Genomic DNA, 25,452 nt, shown 5'->3' on the forward strand with positions numbered 1-25,452 from the left:
ACCACAGTTAATTTAGTAAGGAAAATAAGCAGTATGTTTAACAAGCACTGTAAATAAATTTGTTTGCAATCGTTTGAAGTACCATAGTTGAACTTTCTATGTTAGAAAATACTACTAAAAGAGCTATAAAGTGGGAAGTGATTAAATAGTGAAAAGTTTCTTTTTTCCCCCCAAAAAGTGTTAAACAGAATTTAAAGTTAAGTAAATTAAAATACCATGGTTTTGTATATAGAGAAAAGCATTTTCAATTTGTCACAAGTGATTATTTTTACAAAAACATTTTGGCCAGTTAAATACATAATCAATTTACCTGAGTTTGGATCTGAGTCTTCTGGCCAAGGGGTTGGCAATCTATGGCCAGGTGGCCAAGTCCGGATATCCACTTCTTTATAAGTCTTCCACTTACTAAGCAAGTTTTTTGTTGTTGTTTTAATTTGTAGATGATTGGAAAAATACAAAAGAATAGTAATTCATGATATGAAAATCATGACATTCAAATGTTAGTGTCCATAAATAAGGTTTAATGGCACACAACCCCACTCATCTGTGTTTGTATCATTTATATTGATTTTATGTTACATCAGCAGAATTGAATAGTTCTGATACAGATTTTATGGTCTGCAAAGCTGAAAATATTTATCCTCTAGATCTTTACGACAAAGTTAGCAGACCCCTGCTCTAGCCAATAGTAGTAATAAGACTGTGATTTCTAATAGGACTGTAGTTTAGATACAAATGTCTCCATTTTACAGCTCAAGATACTGAGGCTCTGATTATTAAGTCATTTTACTTGGTTAGAATTGGGTTTTGAGGGCAGTCTTGAACTATAACAACTTGAAATATATATGAAAACATACATGAATGCTTAGAATTCAGATCTATTTAAAAACAACATTTTAAGTCTTTTGAAAATGGGGTTATGTCTTCTGTTATCAGTTAATAGTTATTGGATAGTATTTGGTTGATTTAAAAGCAGTCATTCCAGGGGCTTCCCTGGTGGCTCAGTAGTAAAGAATCAGCCTGCCAATGGCAGAAGACATGGGTTCCATCCCTGATCCAGGACGGTCCCACGTGACCTGGGACAACTAAACCTGTGTGCCACAAGTACTGAGCATGTGCTCTAGAGCCCAGAAACCACAACTGCTGAAGCCCAAATGCCCTAGAGCATGTGCTCGACAACTGGAGAAGCCACTGTGACTGGAGAGTAGCTCTCAGTTGCTGCAACTGGAGAAAGCCCACACACAGAAACAAAGACCCAGCACAGCCAAAACGAAAGAAAGACACATTAGGAAAAAAGTAGTCATTCCAATGTGTGGGACATTTGAGATATGATATTGTATCTGTCTACGAAAGGGAGGCTCATAATCTGTTTTCATAGTAGATGGCAGAATCACTTTTCTGTGTCAGTGTGGATCCTACTCTGTATAAAAATGATTACAAGTTGGTACAACTTTTATTTTGAGAACTCTAATACAGTAGTCTTGGGAAATTGCCCATAGGGCCTTTCTCTGGAAATCTTATTGCTCGCTGGTTTAGTACAGAAAAATGGGAAAGATGATGGCTGTTCATGGCAGGAGTTTACATAGCTAAGTTTATGGAAGGAGGCAAGAATTTACTTGTTTCCCATCATTGACGTCTTACCTCCCTTCCTGAACTAGAGGATCATGATAAGTGATTATTGCATTAGGATGTGGTGATGATCAGTTTTGTGTGTTATTAAAAAATGTCTTAAGAGGAAATCTATTTAACAAAGTATTTAGGGTAACTTTAAGCATGAAAGAAGAGGGAACCATTGTTTCCTCAAGAGTTTGCTGAATTTCAGTTTTGAAAGACCAAGTGAAACATGGTGAACTGTATTTTAATGTGCAAAATTCCTTCGGCTTATTGAAAGGATCTTCTGAGGGTTAAGGTTGTCCTTACATGGTGCTAAATCAGGATAATAGCCTGAGATTTACTATTTCATACTATTTAGTTAGTTACCAGGATTCTTTAAAAAGCCACTCTTATAGACTTTCTTAAATATAGCTGATGGATGATAATCTAAATAATGCCTTGAAGGCAGATCCTGTGTCTTATAGTACCTTCAGTATTGAGAGCAGTAAGTACCTAATAGTAAATATTATTTTAAATAACATTTTACTGAACGTTATGTGCCAGAAAATATGCTATTTTTTTTACAACTAATATCTAATTTAATTGCCTAAAAATCTTCTGGCCTTAATAGTTTATTCCAACATTACAGGGTTTACAGGGCTGAATAGAACACTTGAGCAGGAACTGGCAACCCACTCCAGTATTCTTGCCTGGAGAATTTCATGAACAGAGGAGCCTGGTGGGGTACAGTCCATGGGGTCACAGAGTCGGACACAACTGAGGGACTAACACCCCCACATACACATAGAACACTTGAAGTGGCTAAAATTAACATTCAGGTATCTCTGATTCCAAAGCCTGATTGTTTTCATGCTATGGTAGTAGGGCATGCTCCAAATGTTTGAGTGAATTCATGGGTGTATGAAAGAGTCAGTTGTTAACAGGAATACGTAATCATGGAACTTGAATCTGTTTTTAATCTACAGTTTCTTTACTCATAATTCTAATACTGTTATCATCATTATAAGCTTTATCAGAGATCCATACCCCATTCGCTTGCTTTGAAAAAGAAACATTATAGAATAGAAAAGTCCATGGATGCTTGGGGCTGGTGCACTGGGACCACCCAGAGGGATGGTATTGGGAGGGAGGAGGGAGGAGGGTTCAGGATGGAGAACACATGTATACATGTGGCAGATTCATTTTGATATATGGCAAAACCAATACAATACTGTAAAGTTAAATAAAATAAAATTAAAAAAAAAAAGAAAAGTCCAAGTTATGACTTAGGAATGAACAAATCAGTTGCCCCCTGTTGTAAACAGCAGTGTGACTGGCAGCAGAGATGCAGTATTTCTGCTGCAGTTTAGATGGATTGCAAAGGGTTAGTTGTTCAGTATGCCATTTGTTGAGATAAAACTAAATGACTTAAATGACTTTCACAGCAGTCTGGCTGATGGCTAGAAAGGCAGACATGTTGTACCTGAGACAGGGACTCAAGAGCATTTCAGTGATTTACCCAGGTAACCTAGCTGGAAACGCAAGCTTTCTGACTGCAGCGCTGTATTGGGTAGAACCTTGTTTTGAGGAGGAAAAGCTGGACCCATATCATGGGAGTAACCAGTTTTCCCAAGCCCAGTGAAGATGCAATTGTACAGATATATGGGTTCTTCCCTTTTAGAGACAGACTTAGCTACTGGAAACATCAAAGCACAAGTGCACAAAAAGGAACACGTGGCATATACATGTGTCGTAGATAATGATGTTTTACTTCTGTCCTGTCCAATGGAAATACACTATGAGCCAAAAATATAATTTCGATTTTTCTAGAAGTCACAATAAAAAGTACAATGAAACAGGTGAAATTTTATACGTATGTTGTTTTCAAAATATATCCACATAAAACAATTTTGCGTAAGATACATTACACTCATTTTTTTTGCACCATCTCTTCATTTCTTACTAGCTACCTTACAAGCCCTCAGTAGTCATATATGGCTAGTGATCAAACAGTGAGATGACGAGCCAGCTAGGTTAAAAATATGAAAAGGCATTTAAACTTAAACATAAAAGAGATCATACGAATGAAAAAATAGAGGGGATGCACTGGATAGCACAACTCTAAATATTGGTACCATACTGGAGAGCACAGCCCAACTTCCCTGCTTAAGTATGGAAAAGCTCTTGAGAGAAAAGGAAGGGAAGGGGTTTTCCTAATTCATTCTTCTGCATCCCCTCTATTTTTTCATTCATATGATCTCTTTTATGTTTAAGTTTAAATGCCTTTTCATATTTTTAACCTAGCTGGGTTGTCATCTCACTATTTGATATTCAATCATCTGATAAAGAGTTCCTATTCTCAAGAGTTGTCTGAGGAAGCAGTATATCTGTGCAAGGAAATACATAAACATGACTCCAGTGATTGGAACAAAATTAGAAGATTCCTGAGGAAAAGTTGCTGTTCTAATTCAACAAATCCACCTCAGCAATAGCTCAGGCTCATAAGAAGCAAATTGGTTATTTTGGATTAATGTCAAATGAATATACTTTTATTCACATTTTTTCTCTTTGTCATTCAGCTAAAATGAGTGATTGATAATGGTTAGAATGTCGTTTAGCTACAGAAAAGAAAAACCCAGAAAATATTTAAACTACTCTTCAACTCAATTACATTCTAATAAGATAATGATAATTTTGATCCAGATTATGATCTTTTAGACATTTATTATTTCAGTGTGAAACAGTCCTGTGAAATTAACATATATGATTATACATAAACTATATTTTTCTCTTGGAGAAGGCAATGGCACCCCACTCCAGTATTCTTGCCTGGAAAAATCCCATGGACAGAGGAGCCTGGTAAGGCTGCAGTCCATGGGGTCGCTAAGAGTCAGACACGACTGAGCGACTTCACTCTCACTTTTCACTTTCAAGCATTGGAGAAGGAAATGGCAACCCATTCCAGTGTTCTTGCCTGGAGAATCCCAGGGACAGGGGAGCCTGGTGGGCTACCATCTCTGGGGTTGCACAGAGTCGGACACGACTGAAGTGACTTAGCAGCATACTTTTCTGTAAAGAAATTTAGCCAATTGGCAGGTTATTGTTGTTGTTCAGTCGCTCAGTTGTGTCTGACTCTCTGCGACCCCATGGACTGCAGCATGCCAGGCTTCCCTGTCCTTCACTATTTCCCAGGGCTTGCTCAAACTCATGTCTGTTGAGTCAGTGATGCCATTCAACCATCTCATTCTCTGTCACCCCCTTCTCCTTGTTCCCTCAATCTTTCCTAGCATCAGGGTTTTTTTCCAGTGAATCAGCTCTTCACATCAAGTGGCCAAAGTATTGGAGCTTCTGCTTCAACATCAGTCCTTCCAATTAATATTCAGAATTGATTCCCTTTAGGATTGACTGGTTTGATCTCCTTGCTGTCCAAGGGACTCTCAAGAGTCTTCTCCAGCACCTCAATTCAAAAGCATCAATTCTTGGATCAAAGGGACTCAGCCTTCTTTATGGTCCAACTCACACATCCGTACATAACTACTGGAAAAATCATAGCTTTGACTTGACAGACCTTTGTCAGCAAGGTGATATATCTGCTTTTTAATATGCTGTCTAGGTTTGTCATAGCTTTTCTTCCAAGGAACAAGCATCTTTTAATTTCATGGCTGCAGTCACCATCTGCAGTGATTTTGGAGCCCAAGAAAATGAAGTCTCTCAGTTTCCCCCATCTGTTTTCCATGAAGTGATGGGATGGGATGGGATGCCATAATCTTCATTTTTTGAAAGTTGAGTTTTAAGCCAGCTTTTCCACTCTCCTCTTTCACCTCCATCAAGAGGTTCTTTAGTTACTCTTTGCTTTCTGCCATTGCTGCTACTGCTGCTAGGGTGGTGCCATCTGCATATCTGAGGTTATTGCTATTTCTCCCTGCATTCTTGATTCCAGCTTGAGCTTTATTCCGTCTGCATTTCACATGATATACTTTTTGTAGAAGTTAAATAAGCCAGGTGACAATATACAGCCTTGATGTATTCCTTTCCAATTTTGAACCAGTTTGTTGTTCCATGTCCAGTTCTAACTGTTGCTTCTTGACCTGCATACAGGTTTCTCAGGAGACAGGTAATGTGGTCTGGTATTGCCGTCTCTTTAAGAATTTTCCAGTTTGTTGTGATCTACACAAAGGCTGTAGTGTAGTCAATGAAGGAGAAGTAAATGTTTTACCAGAAAGAATTTAAATACCATGTTCTAGATACAGGTATGTGTAGTACACACATATGCTTATTTTTACCATAATGAATATGAGGTTATATGCTCTACTTATATACATATGTAAGTAGAGCATATATATATAATATATGCTCTACTTCTCTGAAATTCTGTAGTATTAAAAAAAAAGATTTGTATCATTGTCTAATAATAATTACATGCTAAAATTTATCAGTGCTTACCACCAACACCAGGGCTTTCCAGGTGGCTCAGTGGTACAGAATTTGCTTGCCAATGCAGGAGCCATAGGAGACGTGGATTTTATCCCTGGGTGGAAAGATCCCCTGGAGAAGGAAATGGCAACTCACTCCAGGGTTCTTGTCTGGGAAATCCTATGGACAGAGGACTCTGGCCAGCTACATACAGTCTGTGAGGTCTCAAAGAGTCAGACATGACTGAGTGACTACATGCATCTGCAAACCACTAACACCAGTAAAAGGCCAATTTTGTTCTTTAAAACAACCCTATTAGGTAGCTATTACAACCGGTAAGAAGTGCTCCAATGACTGTATTTTCCTAGACTTTTATATTTCTAGAGGAGGCATTCCCGAGTCCCCCCAAAAAAGTCTTTTTGCTTTTAATAGATACTGGTAAATAATCCTCCAGAGAGTATGTACCAAAGGATACACCCACTGAAAATGTATGTGAATAACTGTTACAGCACACTTAACAACATAGTGTAAATCTTTTCATCTTTACCAATTCAATAATGTAAAACATGAAGTGTGAAAGTATTTATTTTCATTTGTGTGGTCTGTTATAGTTGAGACCACACCCTTTACACCCTTTGCATATCATCCTCCCCTCCATATCTGAAAACAGCCCTGCCAAGGGATTAACAAGACCTAAATGAGACAACTTTGGGGGTAGAAAGTCATAAAAAATATCGAATTGAGGAAGAGATTCAGGAGCTTTTTGACCTTGGCAAATAGATTCTGCTTTTATGAAGTGCCCTAATCGCTTTCCTGAGGTGGTTTGAGCCTTTCAAATATAAATCTGTTTGCGTACTAAAAAATTGGTTAATGGGGCACCAGTTAGGAGCATTTAAACCATCGAAGCATGGCTGATAACTCTGGCTACTATCATTATATTTCTAAACTAAATGGGGGTCAGACTGAACTGTTTGGAGATATGACAGTTATTAAACATATACCCACAGAAACCCCAAAGGAATGCTAAGAATTGATGAGCTTTTATTTTTACATACCAGATTCTTAACTGATCCAGGACTGAAATGCGCTATAGACTCTTCACTCAATAAAATCATAAGAATATCGAGTGTTTCATTGTCAGTAGACAGCATTCTCCACTAGAAACATACTTCATACCTTCACCTTGTGGCCTCTACATAACCTTTTAAGTGGTCGATTAAAAAGCTTTTGCCTCCTTTTTTTTTCCCTTTCAGTCTTGTGATATATTCTGCATTCTCCCTCATGACTATGTGTACCATCATATAGACAGCCTTCCTGAACGAAGCAGATACAATTCAGTATGTAGTACTTGACTTTGAATAATTCCTCTTTAGCATTATCTGCACTGATTGAGGACAGGTGTGGATGGTGTGGGACATGAAATATGTTGAGAATCTTCAGACCATTTTCTGGGTGTTTGTTTGAGTGTTCTCTCCAATAAACCTTGTAACAAAGCAGTATGATAGAATCATCCTGGATATGATTGTTATTATCTCTTGCAGAGACTTGAAGCTCATCTAGCTCACCCTTCTAATTTTGCATATGAAGAAGCTCATTAGAGAAATGACTTTCAAGATATTTAATGGAAAAGTCCATCCAAACTCCTTGGTTTGAGGCCAGTGAGTTCTCCTTTCTCAAAAGTATTCATGCTATTTTTTATAAAAAGTGAAAACACAGCAAAAGGTGGAAGAAAAGCAAACAAGAGCAGTTCCTGGAAAATTGACCTGATATTATTAGCATTGGCAGTATTTCCACCCATTCCTGTAATTCCATATGACTTCTTCCCTATTTAGGCATCTAGTAGGTTTTCCTATTTTCAGATAAGAATTTGCCAGGTAGCTTTAGATTCTGAAATGACAACCTACATTTTGGCAACAGAATCGATAATATTTATTAAGAGGTCTTCATTGCATCTAGCTGAGACTAACAAACTTCATCAGCTTGTGGAGTTTCTCTGCTTACCTCATTTATATATAGAACTACTTATAGAAGTGACTTCTGTCCAGATGCTGGACCAAGAAAGCTTTGGCAGGAAATTCTGCTGATAATGTCTGATAGGAAAATTCATTAAACATCCCCTTACAGAGCTAACAATACTGGGTAAAGCTCCTAGAGTAAGGAAGACAGACTGTTCTTTAGCTTGAGGCAAATGCATTGTTGATTGCCTTTGCCATAAAGGAATTATATTTAATCTTCTTCAGTTACTCTAAGTGAAGTTTGATCATTTTATCAGTGTGACCTTCAAAAAGACCATACTGCTTTTGTCTTTTTTTTTTCCCTCTCTTCTATTTTCTTGCTTACTTAGCATCCCTCTCTCCACCAAAGAAGCATTTCATTGCATTTCATTATTACCTCCATCACAAGATTCAAGTTTATGCTAAGTGGAAACCAGATACTTGTCTTTCTTGTTGCTTGAAACTTTGATAAAGCTTGTTCACTTGCTTTGAGTAGTATTGCTCTGAATTTATTTTTCAGTGGGAAAAGGCCATAGGTATTTGGGGAAATTAAGTTCTCATTTATTTTGGCTAATGTGTGGCCTTGATAAGATCTCTTGTCTTAGCGCTCCTCTGTCCTATTTCTCTTCTGAATAGAGCTTGAATCAAATGATTATTTTGAATTGCATGTGATTTAATGATGTGCTAACATTATCCATTTATATGTTTCTCCAGGTGTGAAGAGATGTATATAGCAGGATAATATGAAAGCTATTTCAATTAAGCAGATTATTAATAGGAAAGCTAACTTTGATGCAGTCCCAGAGAATCCCAGATACCTATTTAGGAAGGGAATATCTTAGGCTGTGTTTCAACATGCTATAGTAAACATTTTTTAAGTTTGTCAGAATTTCTATTTATTTATTTCTGACTGCACTGGGTCTTCATTGTTTTACATGGACTGTCTCCCGTTGCCGCAGGCTGAGGCTACCCTTCATTCTGGTGTGTGGGGATTGTCATTGCAGTGGCTTCTGTCATTGCAGAGCACAGGCTCTAGAGCGTGCAGACTCAGTATTTATGGGGCACGGGTTTAGTTGCTCTGCAGCATGTGGAATCTTCTCGGACCATGGATTGAACTCGTGTTCTTATCCACTGTGTCACGAGGGAAATCCAAAGTTTGTCAAAATTTTGAAGAAATTAAACTCTCCCATATTGTTTTATTTTTCTAACTTAAAAAAGCCATAGCATTGTTTATCTATATTTTTGTTGCAGGAAGGGGGACACCTTCCAGGGCTCAGAACTGGACTCTTGTCTAATACTTGGAAATGAATTGTCTGAGGAGACACATGTGCTGACAAAGCAAGAGATTTTATTGGGAAAGGGCGCCCGGGTGGAGAGCAGTAGGGTAAGGGAACCCAGGAGAGCAGCTCTGCCATGTGGCTGGCAATCTCAGGTTTTATGGTGATGGAATCAGTTTCCAGGTTGTCTTTAGCCAGTCGTTCTGACTGAGTCCTTCCTGGTGGCACACACCTTGTTCAGCCAAGATGGTTGCCAGCGAGAAGGATTCTGGGAGGTGGTCGGGCGTGTGGTGTCTCCTTTTAACCTTTCCCAAACTCTTCCGGTTGGTGGTGGCTTATTAGTTCTGTGTTCCTTACCAGGACCTCCTGTCTTAAAATAAGCCATGCAAATAGTTACTATGGTGCCTGGCCAGGGTGGGCGGTTACAATCAGTGTACTTGCCATAACATTTTGAATCTTTGTATAATGAATCTTCCCAGTGCAAATTGCAAAGTCCTTTCAACTGTCTCTATATGGTAAGCATGTGATACATCAATGGTGACTATGCTGACTGGAGAAATAGTTTTCAGTAAAATGTTCTCGTGTGATTTTAAATTTTAATGATTGAGAAGTCACAGGAGCACCTAGTATTGTACATGTTCTTGGGACAATTCAGTCATTAACTGTTGCATACAACCACTCAGCATTTGGGTTTTAAAGTGGCCACTGTGAAGGAGGCATTGCAGCCTGTGCTGGAATATAAACATTCAGTGCTGTTCCTATTTCATCTACTTTAACTAAACTGCATACAGTTTAGTTAAAGTAGATGTGTCAGGAAACCAATATAAAAATTTGTGCTGTCAACACTAGAAGTAGGCCATTTCATGGGAAAAGAGGTTGGTACAGGGAGTCATGTACTTGTTTTCAGGCAAGTTGAGTTTGAGATTCCTTTAGGGTATCCAAATAGAGATTTCACATAGTCAGTTGGCTAAGTAGATCTAGAGCTCAGAAAAGGAAGCATGAAGATACAATTTAGAACTGAAAGAAATGTAAGTTTGTTTGAAGTCTAAACTATTATCAGTACCACCTGGAGTTGAAGTTTAGAAAGGTGTAGTATATGACTTTTGAGGATGAAAGAAGTAAGGATTGTAAGTCTTAGACAGCCTTCATACTATTTTTTTTATCCTATTTTAAATTGTTATAATTGTTGCACAGATTGTAGTTAGGTTTGAATTTTTGTACAATGTATTCTGATCAAAAAATTTGGCAGTGATTTTTAAAGAAAGGGATAAGAGGATTGTTTCTTATAATAACATATATTATAAGAAATGAATATAGTTGCTCTTAACCATCTTATAGTTTGTTATTTAATTTCAAATGGGACAGTTTTGACTTTAATATGAAAATCAAATGCTTAATTTTACTTATTTAAACATATTGCAGTATCAGTATCTTTGGTATCAGTGTCTGTTTTTTTCATATATTTAGATATAGATCATCCTATTGGCCTTTTTTTAAGGATTCACTGTAACAGTATCCTTGCTCATCAGGATAACCTACTGTACAGTTTAAGGAGTATCTTGGTAAAATCAGGTTCTCTGTAATTGACTGAGAAAGTTTTTCTATCATAACATGTCACTGAGACTTCCTTCTAGCACCATGATACCTCTGGAATGCAACTGATGATTTTTTTTTTAAGTCTAGATTTACACTTTATTCTAAAACCTATTTCTTTATTTGTAGGTGATGTGCAGTTGAACTTGAGATGAATAACATATTTGGGGGTATGTACCATTTTATTTATTTATTTTTTTTAATTTTATTTTATTTTTAAACTTTACATAATTGTATTAGTTTTGCCAAATATCAAAATGAATCCGCCACAGGTATACATGTGTTCCCCATCCTGTTTGTAATATACAAATATATTTTTCTGTGGAGAAATTGTACAATATTTTTGATGTTGATCTTAACTAGGACTCCTAAAAGGAGTTATGGAATTAACTTATAATTTATATAACTAGAATATACAGAAAGCAATAGCAGTGTATTTGACATCATAAGACATTTATGGTTATTTTCAATGTAATATTTGGTCCTCAAAATTAATTTGCAAATAGCATTTATTATTAAATCTCATTTATCAGTGCATTTAAAAGCTGCACAGTTTTTTAAAGTAGGAAAGTTAACTACTTGAAATTCATTATCTGAATAACTAAATGTAATGTGCAATGCATTTGTTTGTCTTCCTTCACATATTTATTCAGCTGTACATCTTTGCTTTTTATGACATTTATTTATTTCCTACGTTAGGTTCTATTACCAAAATGTGCATTTTAGAACACACCTTTGCCCTACAAGCATTATTTTATGTTTTTTGTATTTAGTGATCAGATGTCTCTGTTCTTAATAGCAGATATCTTAAATCATCTTTTTGATTATTTTTTAAACCTAACCATGTTTATAATTTGAACAAAGTTCTCTGTCTTTTTTCCTTCTCGTTTAGTGCATACATCGAATACTAGAGAATTATCAGTTTGTTTATTTTAGTAATTTTACTTTGGTAGTTCCATGATAATAACGTGGTTTGTATTTGGTTACCCAACTGCAGATAATCCTGTGGCATTAGGAAGTTTAATTTATGGGAAAGATCTTAGACTTAAAAAGGATTACTGACCATTTAGGAGTGATTAATTAATCAGTGAAAAATTGAGTCTTAAATGTACTAATGCCTATCTAAGCTCCGCACAGATACATGCTCAGGCACATGTACCACCCAGTCTCATAGCTAAAATGACCAAATCACAACAAAGAGGATGGTGTCCTAACTTGTCAGGTCATCACAAAGCCAGGGGTTCTTGAATCAAGCATTTGGAGACTGTTCTTACTCTCAAAGGCTGTGGGGTTTTGAGCATCTCACTTTACCTCAAGTTTGCTTTCCTCATTTGTATGGTTAGTGGGTCAAATCAAGATTTCTTAGGTTCTTTCTTTCCTGAAATACCTTCATTTCTTACTTCAAAAAGTTAAAGTTTAGAAGTGAATATCTTCATGTTGGTAAAACTGCTATGAATTAAGAGGTGACAGAGTAAGGTAAATCTGTTTAATGGGAAAAGAGTGCAAAAAGGTTCGATTGATTGTCAAGTCACCAATATTCTTGTGTACTTACTGAATTCTGGAGTTTGAGTGGATCTAGAAAGGCAGGCTTCCCTCTGTGCTCTTTGTTCTGCCCGACTTGGAGACACAGGAGTGACTCATTTTGAAAAATCTCTTATTTTGAAAGAATCCCTTATAACCTTGTTAGCTCAAGGTTATCTTTTATCTGATTTCTCTCTTTCTGGATAGGTTGCAGGCTGAAGAGTGTTAAAATATGTTTTCTTAGTGGCTTCCTTTGCTAGATTTGAATAATTCACTTGATTTTTTCAATCTATTTAGATGAAAAAGTGTTATCTAGAGATGCTAATTTTAGTTCCTTTTGTTTGAATTAGAGAAATAAATGCGTTGTATATTTAGTCCAAATAGTAAACCCTTATACCCTTATCTGGCCATTTAAAACAATTCTAAATAATGTTCAGGCACCTTTACTATTGTGAGGTAAGATATTTGCTTGAGATTTGTTTTTCTTTTTTCCTTTCCTTTATCTCTTTTTTTTCTTTTATTTTTATTTATAAGATGAATGCATAAGGAAAAAGATCCATTTGAGTATTGGGTTTATTCTGTGTTGACTGCTTCTTCTTGCTCCCATTCATATATTATTTTAAGCTTATTTCAAACATTTCAACAGAAGATAGCAAATGATTGCAGTTTGATACCAGAGGGGGTTTTTTATGAGTCAGGCCAAAGGATCTGCTAGATCTCTTATACTGTTTTCCTAAGTTTAAGATTCTACAATTCTATATTTTTAGGTTAAATATAAAAATTACCAATTTGTAGGTGAAAATGGTAAGATGATGTCATTTTATATGGATTCAGTCTACATATTAGTTATTCATTGCTGAGAAAAAAAATAACTCATCTGTGAATATGGTAATAACAAGCAGCAAAGCTTATTAAAACACTAACTTCATTTAGGAAAAACTTAGCATCGTGAGTGCTAGATATTAAAAACTATATTTTAAACATTTGTAAATCAAATGGTAATAAAACCTTCATTGCATGTCTTTCTTTTTGCAGAAATGTTTTTTCTGTGTTTTATGAGACAAATCACAGGCATTACAGTTTGAAATAAATTTCATTGTTTTCTTTGCAATTGCTACAAAGCTGTTGAATATTTGCAGTAAGTTTTAATGACTAATGAAGTGCCTGCTTGATTATATGCCATTAGTAAAGATATCTTTTTATGACAAAGGGCGGTTTTCAGCGTGGCCTTGGCAAAGGCAATATATAAATGCGTTATTTCCCTTCAAAGGAATGCAAATCATAGAAGCAAATTATAAGGGAAATATTTAAAAATAAGCAATTAAAATAATGGATATTCTTTGTGTGTTACTTATTAGAATTATATGAACATATGAATAGAGTAGCTAGATATACTTATTTTCAGAGGCCAACATAATAATAATTAATTAACAAAGCTGTAAGTATCCTAAGTATTCTAGTGAATTCCAGTTTTATTATCTACATTTTATTGCTAACTGTGTTATTGGATAGATAGCTATAATGCTGACATTGAGAATCTTGCATAGTTAACTTTTCAGTTTTTCTAACCATGATTTCATGTTCTTGATGCTCTTGCTGTTTGTCACTTGCTGTTTTACCCAGTGTTTAATCCTGGCTCTCTGCCTTTTATACACTTTCCTTTGTCAAGGATACCCCTTTTTTTTCCAGTTCTGTACCTGTCAAAGTTCTACTTGTCTTTTTATGTCTCGCTGAACTTCTGCCTCTTCCGGGAGGCCATCCAGATGCCCTCTAGCCAGAACTTGCTGCTCAAGGTCATTGCTGCCAACTTGTCCTTTCACTGTGGCTCATCTAAATCTCACTGCCTTCTGACCAACACATTCTGTTTGTCGTTCCACAATTTGATTGTCTACCTCTCTTCCCTTTTTTCAATTGGTACAAAAGTCCCTTTGGTACAATTCATGTGTTTCTTTGTATCTCAGTTGTGTTTAATAAAATTGTTTTGTGAAATTTAAAACTGTCTACTCGACAAGATAGTAGAGTTTCAGACTTTATTTTTTTCCCATGTGGTATGTTTGGAGTGGGTGGGCCAATTATATTTGCTTCCTGCTTTTAAAATGATCTTACTTATCCTCTTGTTTTCTGCTTTATTGGATAAATCACCTCACAATATAGTTTCTTTAACGCAAACACAGTTAAGTAAGAAATACTAGGTAAAAAAGAATGCATCTGCATCCATGGTCTTAGGTAATAGGCAAGAGACTGTGAAAAACTGTATATTGGTTCTGAAAAGAACAGTTATTTAAAAAATTAAATGAGTAATAATTATTTTATCAACTTTATCAATAAATAGTTTATCAATAATTATTTTATCACAGGGAAATCTTCATTAGAAATCACAAGACTATAGATGGTTTCTTTGACCATTTTTGCTCTGTTTCTTAATACTTAATATTAAAAATAGAGTTGCCAACTACAATGGTCACTGCATTTCATACATTTATTATATGTATTTATGTACTTCATCTTATTGGATCCTCATGTTACACCATGACATGGGTGGGGCAGAAATTATATATTGATTCAGATACAGCAAAGGTTGTTATGAAAACTCAATATTTGTTCAAAGCTGATTCTAAAATATTATTGTTTTTTTATTAACTACTAGTCTGATATTTAATGTCTGTGCTATCTTTGCATAATTCAAAAACAGAGTAAAATTGATAGTCCAAAATGCAATGGCATAATTTACAGCTGTATGCTTTTAGCTCTATTTTTTATAACAGATATAGTAGCAATTCTGATCAGAATTCATGGGCCAGTGTCCTAAGTTTAACTATTTCACAGTTGTCTCTTCCTCTGGACAAAGGAATTAGAAAAGACGTGGGCCAAAACTGTAAAAAGAACCATAGAAGTATGGATGTGAGGATGAGGAGCTCTCTATCAAGGAAGGTGACTGATGTCCATAAGATTAAAGTAACCTCAGGTACCCAGGCAAGCGGATGAACAGGAGACTGGGAAAGACCTGTAGAGTTGAGTCCCCTAAGTTCTGTCTTCTAAGGTCTTGTGTTCTGCTACTCTTTGTCTAGCTCCTTGAAATGTATCCTTGGGTATTTGGGAGCTATAGAAACCCTTTTGTCATTGACCCTCTTGTTTAGGCTAGTTTGAACTGAGTCTTTGTTACTCAATTTAGAATCCTAACTAATACAGATAAAATTATTGATACAAGTGAACTCTTCTTTCTGTTCCACTTTCCACTTGCCTTTTCTTTCTTCTTTCATTTCTTTCCACTTGTCCTTTTATCCATTTCGCTGACTTTCTTCCTCTCATCCACTTGTTCATTCATCCATCTATGCATGCATCTAATACTTTTCAACTCTTTAGCATGCGTTAAGTGTTACCCCAATTCCTGAGGATAAAACAGTAAGCAACGTACAGCCTTCGTTCTCTTCAGTTTCCTCTTTCTACTTTTAAGATGGTGGTGTTCTGAAAAGGGAGGCAGAACTCAGGCCAAACATAGGGGGAGAGATCATGGAAAGTATATCCTTAAAGCATATGCCTAATATTTTAGATTGGTGGAAAGATTAAATATTTAAATGGTTAATTGCAAGGGGTCATGGAAAAGGGGAGCTTGTGTGCTTAGTCTCTCTGTAGAGTCCAAGTCTTGTGACCCCATAGACTGTAGCCTGCCAGGCTCCTCTGTCCATGGGATTCTCCAGGCAAGCATACTGGAGTGGGTTGCCATTTCTTTCTCCAGGGGATCTTCCCAACCGAGGAATTGAACCCAGGTCTCCTGCATTGAAGGCAGATTCTTTACCATCTGAGCTACGAGGGAAGCTTAGAGGAAGGTTTTTAATCATGGCAGTTTTTCACCAAGTTCCAGGCAGATGACAAATTCAGAATACATAACCATGTATCACTTAAATTTGCAGAGGTAAGAAAATTGTAATTTGAATAGTGGATTGCATCTTTTACTCTATTGTCAATATTAGATACTGGTAGAGAAGGATTTGGATGTTACCCTTTCTTTCTTCTTAAGTAAGCATTAATTATACAATACATCACAGAATCACTTACTGCCTTGTGTAGGTCGTCTTAATCTCTCAAGGGACCAGCCCCAGAGCAGTCTCTTTTCCTAGAAGCACTAAGCATGTGCAGAAATTCAGTCCAAGTCTACTCACATGAATATTCCCAAGTATGGCAGTAATTTGGAGACAAAAGATGGAAAATTTGATCCCTCTGATCTGTACTATTTGCTATTGGAAAATTCTCAGTGAACTTAGTTTGACGAGAAAGTCATGATCTAGTTTGCTAATCACTTAAATCTTCTAAACATCTATATTTTTTCCATGTCTCAGCAAATGTTGTTTCTCTCTTTGGATGTGTTATACACCTCAATCCACTGTCCTGTTATGCTTGGTAAACTCATTCTTTGAAGGCTTTCCTCTTTGAAGCCATCTCTGACTATCCAAGGCAGATATGTCCTTATTTTGTAAGTGGGTGCATCTTTCCAATGTCAGCGACCTCTGTTTTGATACTGTTATTATATTTTTCTCTCCCAAATGAGATAAGGGCTCTCTTAGAGCAGAGGCCTATTGTATTCATCTTTATGTGACTGATTTCCAGACCCATGAATGGGGTGCTTTGAGGGCTTAATGTTTTATGAGTAAATAAACAAAATATCTTGGAGGAGACAAAATGGAATGGAGGAGACACAGTGTATAGCTCAATATGGACAAGTAAAAGGTAATGCCTTTCTCAAAAATAAGGTCAAAATAAAGATTCTAAAATTTGTAGATATATTATTCTTAAAACTTAGAATTTCCATGTGGAAAGTACATTGTTAAAATTCTTATTTTATGAAGTAATCATGTTACAGATGTCCCTTATCTATGTTCAAAAAGACTGTGCAATCAAAATGACCAATATATGCTGGTTGCCTATAGGAAAATATTTGAAACAAAACTGAAAGCCTTGTAATTTTTTGATATTTCATGTTCAATGTGTGAAAAGGTATGGGAATCCAATACAGCACTATGATTAAAAAGTATTCTGACATCATTTAAGTCCAGATATATTATATACATTTTTATCTATCTACCATAGTACATGGGCTTCCCAGGTGACTCTAGTGGTAAAGAACCTGCCTGCCAGTGCAGGAGACATGAGACACAGGTTTGGTCCTTGGGTCGGGAAGATCCCCTGGAGTAGGAAATGGCACCCCACTCCAGTATTCTTGCCTGGGAAATCCCATGACCGAGGAACCTGGCGGGCTGCCATCTGTGAGTTTGCAAAGAGTTGGATGCAAATGAAGTAATTTTGCACTTACCATAATATACACAACATATATAACCATATTAAACTGAGAAGTTCTAGAGCTGAAAATATATTACTGCTTCCAAGACAAGTATTTACATATTTTCAGGATAAAACCCACTCCCCTACTCTTTGATAACCGATATTTCATAGAACTGATTTTGGGAGCCATTCATCTAACAGAAGGTAGACCGATAATAGCTTGATAGAGAAGAAATGAGGCAGGAGTCCTTAATTTATTTGTGGTTTTAAACTGCCATTTTGAGAATCTGAATACTAGGGGAAAAGATATATTGTTGAAATACTCAACACAGCTTAACAGCTACTTCCTAAGTCGCCTTTGCACCAGGTACTTTCTGGCCTGTGAAGATGAATAAGATAGGCAGGTTGGGCGTGTCACAGTTGATAGGTTCCCAGGTGATGGTTCTCATATTTTCAAAAAAATTTAAGAATAGTGCACACTGATTCTGAACATGATTCTCCTGCCATAATTAATTTCTTAAAAGCTCATATTGCATTGAAACTCTGGTAACAGTGCTTCAGAAGTACAGACTTTGAAGCAGGGAAAAGAAAATCTCTATGAACATTGAGTTCTAGGAATTTAGCCTGTACATGTGTTTTAAAATGCCTACTGTTTTAATCTGAAACAATAAATAATGAGTGCACATATTCTTTTTTCTTCAGAGAAATGACTGTGTGGGGAAGAATTCTAAATTTGACTTAATATTTCATTTTATTAATTGAGTCTCATTGGTCCTGTGTCATGAAAAATGATGTACCTTTCAGCTAGCTTTAACAAGGTATCCTATCATTAATCACAAACCATCTAGGTATGCTGAAATTCTCATATTTTTTTAGGAATCAATACATATACTGCAGTAGTAAATAGAGTTGCCTTTTGAGAATTATCCTTTTTTCTCCTACTCCTTCTTCCAACTTCATCAGCAACAGGCAGGCAAATAGGTATGTGTGTGTGTGTGTGTGTGTGTGTGTGTGTGTGTAATTTCTTTCACCTCTCACATTCTCATACTATTCCATTCTCTAGATGAACATCTTCCTGTATGCTAATTTTTCAGAATGTCATTGATCTTAATTATCTTCCTCAGGTACAGATATGATTCTTAACCTCATACTCTCTATTAAGATGCTGTTTAACAACAGTATTGATCTACCTTTCCTTTTCTCCTAAATTTCAACCTGTACTCCTTGCTTATCTTGGACATGTTCCTCTTGCAACCATCTTCCCTCCCCACAATTTGATATTCTGTGTCTGAGCTACAGTAATGTGCACATAATCATGCAATCATTTACTTATTCATTCCACAAATTGTCATCAAGGCAGTGTGCTAGCTGTTGTGGAAATTATAATGAAAAAAATTCCTAATGCCTCTTATTCTGAAAGGAAACTTTTAATGGGGAGATTTTTTGCTATTATTTTTTTTTAAATTTCTTTTGCATAATAGAATGGCTGTTTTTGACATTTGCTGTAAGTAGCTTTCATAGTTACTGCCTTTGATTCTTGCCCTTAGCTATGATGGAAATGATGGAAGGCATGTTTTTCACTGAGGATATTTGTTCAGAAGTGCAGCATAATTGGGATGTGGAGAAATTATTAATTTACCATGTATCTTTGTAATAGTGTAATAAGGGAAGACTATTTTAATAGGTAAAAAGATAAACTGCTATTATAATTGCCCATAAATATTTTTCATCAACAGGAAAAACAGGATGATAGATGCAAACAAATGACTCTCCGATCAGGTAGAATACAAGATGAGTTCTTAAAAGAGATACAGCTGAAGTCTGATAGGAAATTCAGAGAAGGCAAAAAACTGCTCTCTGGGATTCCAGGGAGAGTTTTATGGAAGGGGTTGCTGCTGAAATTTGGTCAGTGTCTCTGTTTGGGATATGAATGTATAGAGATGTTGGTGATGGTCCCTGCATGCTGAGTAAGTTGTACAAATAAATACATAGAACTATGAAAAGCTCTGGGACATGGATGTGAACAGTGAGAGCAGGAGTTCAGTTAAATGCAAGCATTGAATGAGGAAAGAAATGTCTGTCATGTGTGAAGCACATGTTCATTGTGTTGTAATATGTATTAGGCAAATGCCTCTTGCTCTGGAAGGTACATTTTATGGATGGTTTCTTTTTTAAAGTAATTGTTATTGGAGTATAGTTGTTTTACAATGTTAGTTTCTGCTGGGCAGCAAATTGAATCAGTTACATGTATACATATATCCCCATGTTTTTGGATTTCCTTCCCATTTAATTCACCACAGAGCACTGAGTAAAGTTCCTTATGCTATGCAGTAGCTTCTCATTGGTTATCTATTTTAATGATAAACACAGAGTGTAGCATGGATGGCTTTCTCCCTGGCCATCAGACTCAGTCAGTTCTGTTGAAAAATTCTTGTTTAGGTAGTGACTGCAATAATCCTTGAGTAACATAGCCCTCACCAGTCCTGATAGAATGTCAAATGTTCAAAAGAAAAACCCAAGTACCTATTAAATCATCAAATGCCTTTGCATGTTTATGAAATCAGATGAAAGCCAATTTCTACATTAAAGCAAATCTGCTTCTCTGTACTTGGTTGGGTTTGTAAGGAGAGATTACTGTGCTTTCCTAAGAAGGTTAAGCTGTCATCTCGTTAAATGTGGACTTAAAATAATGCTGCCAAAGCAGCTGCCTCTTGTGATTGATGATGATGATGATGGATGATGATAGTTTTGAAATCAGTTTTGCAGGGCAAATTGCTTTTTTTTCTTCCTCTTTGGCTGATGTTGAAGTCTGGATTGGGGATTTCTTGTCATATTAGGTATCTTTTTGATTAAATGCAATATTGCTAAGAACTGTATTCTCTTTGATAAAATGGCTCTAAAACTGAGCGATGGCATGAAATATAATGAGTTATTCTGTATGTATTAGTTGAGTGAAAACAGTTATTCTGGGCTTTGCAGTGTCTTCCATGGTGAGTCATGTTTGGGGGAACAAATAGCAACCCAAGTGTAGACAGAGAAATGGCAGAAAGTGTGGTACTTTTAAGATATGATAGCAGCATGCCTTATTAGGTCTTCAGAGAATGTTGACACACATGAATGTTCAGTGTTATCTTCATATTTGTTGAAGATTCAAATGCTGGTCCCTCTTCTTGGATTGCTCTCCCCCACAGATATCTGCATGTCTGGGTCCCTTACTTCTTTGAATTTCTGCTCAAATATTTTCCCATCAGAGAGACTTTGCTGGATCATCATCTCTAGAAAACTGTCTATACCTCCTCTGTTTCTTCTCACTGCTACCTAGCACTTTTAACCACCTGAAATGGTATGCTTGTTTGCTTATGGTCTTTGTCCAAGCACGTAAGCTGCACCAGAGCAGAGACTGAACAGTTTGGTGCTATAAACTGAATGGCTGCACAGTTTTCAGGCCTGTAATAGGCACAGCATTAATAATTGCTGAATGATTAGCTGGATGCATTTTTATCTTTTGTACAGAGGGGGCTAAATAAGGTTCTAAAGACAGTTTAGAAAAATAGTTCATATTTAGCTCCAGAGCCAAACTCAAGAATTTTGGTTTATTAACCCAAGTTACTTTAGTTTTTTTATACATAAATAATAGAGGCAATAAAGAACCCTGAAAGGGAAGTGGAATATCTCCTTACTTGCACCTAGAACATTTCCATACCTCCTCATATTCTTGACAAAAGCAATCAATTTTGTTTATACAAAATCACTGGTAACCACTATTCTATACCATTCCATTGTGCAAGCCCAAGAAGAACACTGGTTCAAAAAAGCCATTTTCAAAAAAGGAAAAGAAAACAAAACATGACCCTCTCCCCAAATATTTTTTAAAGGCCAATAACATTTGTATCCATTGGGTAAACATGATCAATCAAAGCTTTACAAGCTTATGTGCGCTGCTTCCTTAACAAATGTGTTTTTTGCCTTGGTCATTCATCATACCTGGAAGTTTAGATGATAAGCTTGAGCACTCTCTTAGGTTAACATGAAAATAGCCAGTTGGTGCATTTGTTGACGGAAAACCTTGTTAAGGTGGTAGGACAACATGTATTCTCCTGACACCATCACATAGCATATCGTAGCCCGTTGGTATTTGTGTTGGCTGGATGTGTTGAAATCCAGCTTTGAGGAGAGGATTTGTTGTAATGGAGAAACGAGGTTATGTATGGAACAAGCGAAGAGGCAGATGGTGAAAGTGTTCCCTTGAGCCCTCCTAATGCGTGGGGAATTTTCTAATGGGACTGAAAATATTAGTTGCTGAAAACAGAATCATATGCTGTTTTAAATAAAATACCTTAAAAATTTGCAGAGGGCCTTCAATAGCCAAGATACAGGTAGCTGCTGTCACAGCACTATTTGGAGGCATCGATGAACAGTTTTGTGCAGGAGGTAAAGAAGTGTTATGAAAAATGAAAAGTTGAATGATGAAAGATTGTGGTTTTACAACCAGGACTGCACAGATAGGGCCTAGTGCAGAGTGGTCCAGATCATGACTAGTGCCTTATGACTGTAAATGTCATTTGTTTCTCAGATCAGTTAGTGCTACTGAAAGAGGCAAGTAGATGGCAGGAGAAGACAGACCCATGTATTTATTATTATTATTATTATGTGTATGTGTGTGTGTGTGTGTGTGTGTGTGGTTGAATTGGTAGGGCTGGGGCAAAGGATCTAGCTTATAGGATCAAGTTAAGACATTGGTTGAGGTTTATAAGAAGAGTAAGTGTGGAGAGAAGCATAGAGTGGGCAAGGAGTTGAATGGAGAGGGAAGAGGGGGCCATGAAGAAGTACACAAATGAGATTCAGTGAGTCGGAGGGAAATCGGAAAAACAGAAATCTTTGACCTCGAAAGTCAGAGAGTGGGAAAAACTGTCCCATCATAGCGTGACTTTGGATTCCACTCACAGTTATCTTGTCATAGATGTTTTCTTTCAGGGAAAAAAACAAACAAACCCTAAAATCCTACTTTTACCCCTATAATGAGTGTTGTTATTGGACCCTACTTTTAGATATTTTATTCTTTTAAGATTCCTGTAGAGGGATTTTGTATTATTTTCTCTGTCTGCTTTAGCTGGGATGTATGCCAAAGATGGAATTTAAAATAAGCCATATTTTAGTATCTCCTAATCCCTTTCCACGGGTATGTACACCTCCCCAAAATGCTTACAGTGTGGGTTTTGAATATCATAGAGGTCAGGTGGCTCTTGTGACAAAATGAGATATCTAGTCATTGGCCCTTGTAATTTAGCTTTCTTATATATAAAACTACATTAATTTCTATGTGGATAATTTAGAATATAAGCTTTTACTTTCATGAGAGAAACTTAGATTTGGAAGGACTTGAGAAGCATGTACTACTCTTTCGTTCATACACCAGGAATAAGGAGAATGAATCCTTGTTTTCCTTTATATAGCATGGCTAATTTATAGCAAAATGGGATTCAAACCCAGGCTTTGGTACCATCACCTCAGTGCCCTTTGTCACAAGGAGAGAAGAATGCAGGGTTCAAGAGCATAGGCTCTGAAGTTAAATAGAATGAGTTAAAGTTTCAGCTGTCATCTCTGTTATCTGTGTAACCTTGATCAAGATATTTACCCTGTATACTTGCACTTCATCTGTAACATAGGGTTGATGATAATGTTTGACTTATGAATTTGATTTGAATGGGACAATAAATATAAGATTTATCACAATGCCTGCAGAGTCCTCAAAAATATTCAGTACACGACAGTCCATCTGTATCAGACTTTTATTGCTGTATAACAAATGACCATGGATTAAAAAATATTTTAAATAATCAATATTTATTATCTCATAAGTTCCATGGGCCAGAAGTCCAGCATGGTTTAGCTGAGCTATTTGCTCAGGGTTTCATAATGCTGAAATGGAAGTATCAGCTGGCCAGTCCTCGTCTGGAGACTGAATTAGCAAAATAACTGTTTCTAAACTCCTTCAGATTGGTGGCAGCATCTGTTCTGTTGCAGCTGTGAAACTGAGATCTGGGTTCCTTGTCTGAGTAGCTTTCTGTCAGTCAGGACTGTTGTCAGCACACAGAGGGCTGCCCTCCAGTGCTTGCCACGTGATGCTCTTCATAAATACCTTACAACACAACAGCTTCCTTCTTCATATTAAAGGGGCAATCTCTGTTACTTCACATCTCTCCCTTCAGGAAGGGAGCCTGTCACTTTAAGTTTCAATCTCAGTAGGTCAAGATTCTAAGAGAATCTCCCTTTGGAATAACTCAAAGCCCAGTGATGTGGAACCATAATCCAGTCATGTTAGTCTTATAAGGTGATGTAATGACAGGAGTGAAGTCTGTCATACTCGACCTGATTCATAGGGAAGAGATTACAGAAGTTATGTACACCAAAGGGCAGGAATCTTGGGGACCATCACAGATTTCTGTATTCTTCAGAGAACTATTATCATTAATTTTCACTAATTATCCTTTTCATTATTATATACTTCTGAGGTCATGATGCTTGCTGCTGCTGCTGCTGCTAAGTCGCTTCAGTCGTGTCCGACTCTGTGCGACCCCATAGATGGCAGCCGACCAGGCTCCCCATTCCTGGGATTCTCCAGGCAAGAACACTGGAGTGGGTTACCATTTCCTTCTCCAGTGCATGAAAGTGAAAAGTCAAAGTCAAGTCGCTCAGTCGTGTCCGACTCTTCGCAACCCCATGGACTGCAGCCTTCCAGGCTCCTCTGCCCATGGGATTTTCCAGGCAAGAGTACTGGAGTGGGGTGCCATTGCCTTCTGCACATGATGCTTGAGAGCTCTGTAATTAAAGGTTACAGTGAGAAATAAAAGTAACAACTATTTTGGAACTTTTGCCTGAGAAATGATTTGCACTATAGCTCTCTTTTTTCATTTCAACTCAGTTTTGGATTGCATAACCATATTCCCCAAGAGCTATTATAATCTTATTACCTTACAAAGTCCAAAATAAAGACACAAGTAGACAATGATTATGGAAACCCAGAACATAATACTTAGTTGTCAATATAATCCCTAATTATTTAAAAGAGAAACTTTCATTTTTTGTTCTTGTTCTAATTAATAGAAGAAAATAAATTGTATTAAAAGAATAATTAGTAATGGCACCTGTAACTATTACTCCTAAATCTGAGGAGAAATTCTGCTTACAATGCTAATGTTGCCTTGTCACCTATTTATAGAGTACCATTATCTCAATATCTCTAGAATTCCAAATAGGGGTGTCTTATTACTTGCCATAGAAAGGAAGCTAATGAAAAACAAATCCTCCTGACCAGTTATTAAAACATATTTTCTATTCCAGAAGCTCTGTCGTTAATTTCCTGGTACACCTTGAATGTGCCACAAGCAATTTGTAATGGCATCAATTAACATTTGGGAAGTTGAGCATAGCCATCTAGGATATTAAATATTTGCTCCAGGAATGCTAATAAAATATGGTGACTTTCTGTTCCTGAAGTATTTTTTAATGGAAACAGCAAAGTTAAGGGGTACCAAATAAATGAAGGAGTATCTCTGTAGATCATTTTGCTCAATTCTGATTTTTGTGTTCCCATTTGATTCTGATCACTCTCACTTGCATTTAGAGGTCCAGGTCCCTGGAAAGAGGGCTCTCAGGGTTCCATCACTAATGGCCCTTAGAAAATATGTCCTTGCCCAAATAAGTCATTTAAGGGGACTTTGGTAATAAAAGGAAAGAATGAATTTGCCTTTCCTTCTGCTTCCTCGAAGGGCCACTACCATTTC

General features: G+C 36.7%; 1 protein-coding gene across 4 annotated transcripts in view; it reads left to right on the forward strand.

Moving 5' to 3' along the window:
* Positions 1–25,452, forward strand: part of CNTN4 (contactin 4) — a 1,026,598-nt gene that overhangs the window by 139,356 nt on the left and 861,790 nt on the right. For all 4 annotated transcript variants that reach the window (XM_027522789.1, XM_027522788.1, XM_027522787.1 and 1 more), the window contains exon 2: positions 11,000–11,040. The gene's annotated coding sequence lies outside the window, so the exon portion shown is untranslated. The remainder of the gene's footprint in view (positions 1–10,999; positions 11,041–25,452) is intronic.

Source organism: Bos indicus x Bos taurus, chromosome 22 (genome assembly GCF_003369695.1).
Source record: "Bos indicus x Bos taurus breed Angus x Brahman F1 hybrid chromosome 22, Bos_hybrid_MaternalHap_v2.0, whole genome shotgun sequence".
Classification (NCBI taxonomy): Eukaryota; Metazoa; Chordata; class Mammalia; order Artiodactyla; family Bovidae; genus Bos; species Bos indicus x Bos taurus.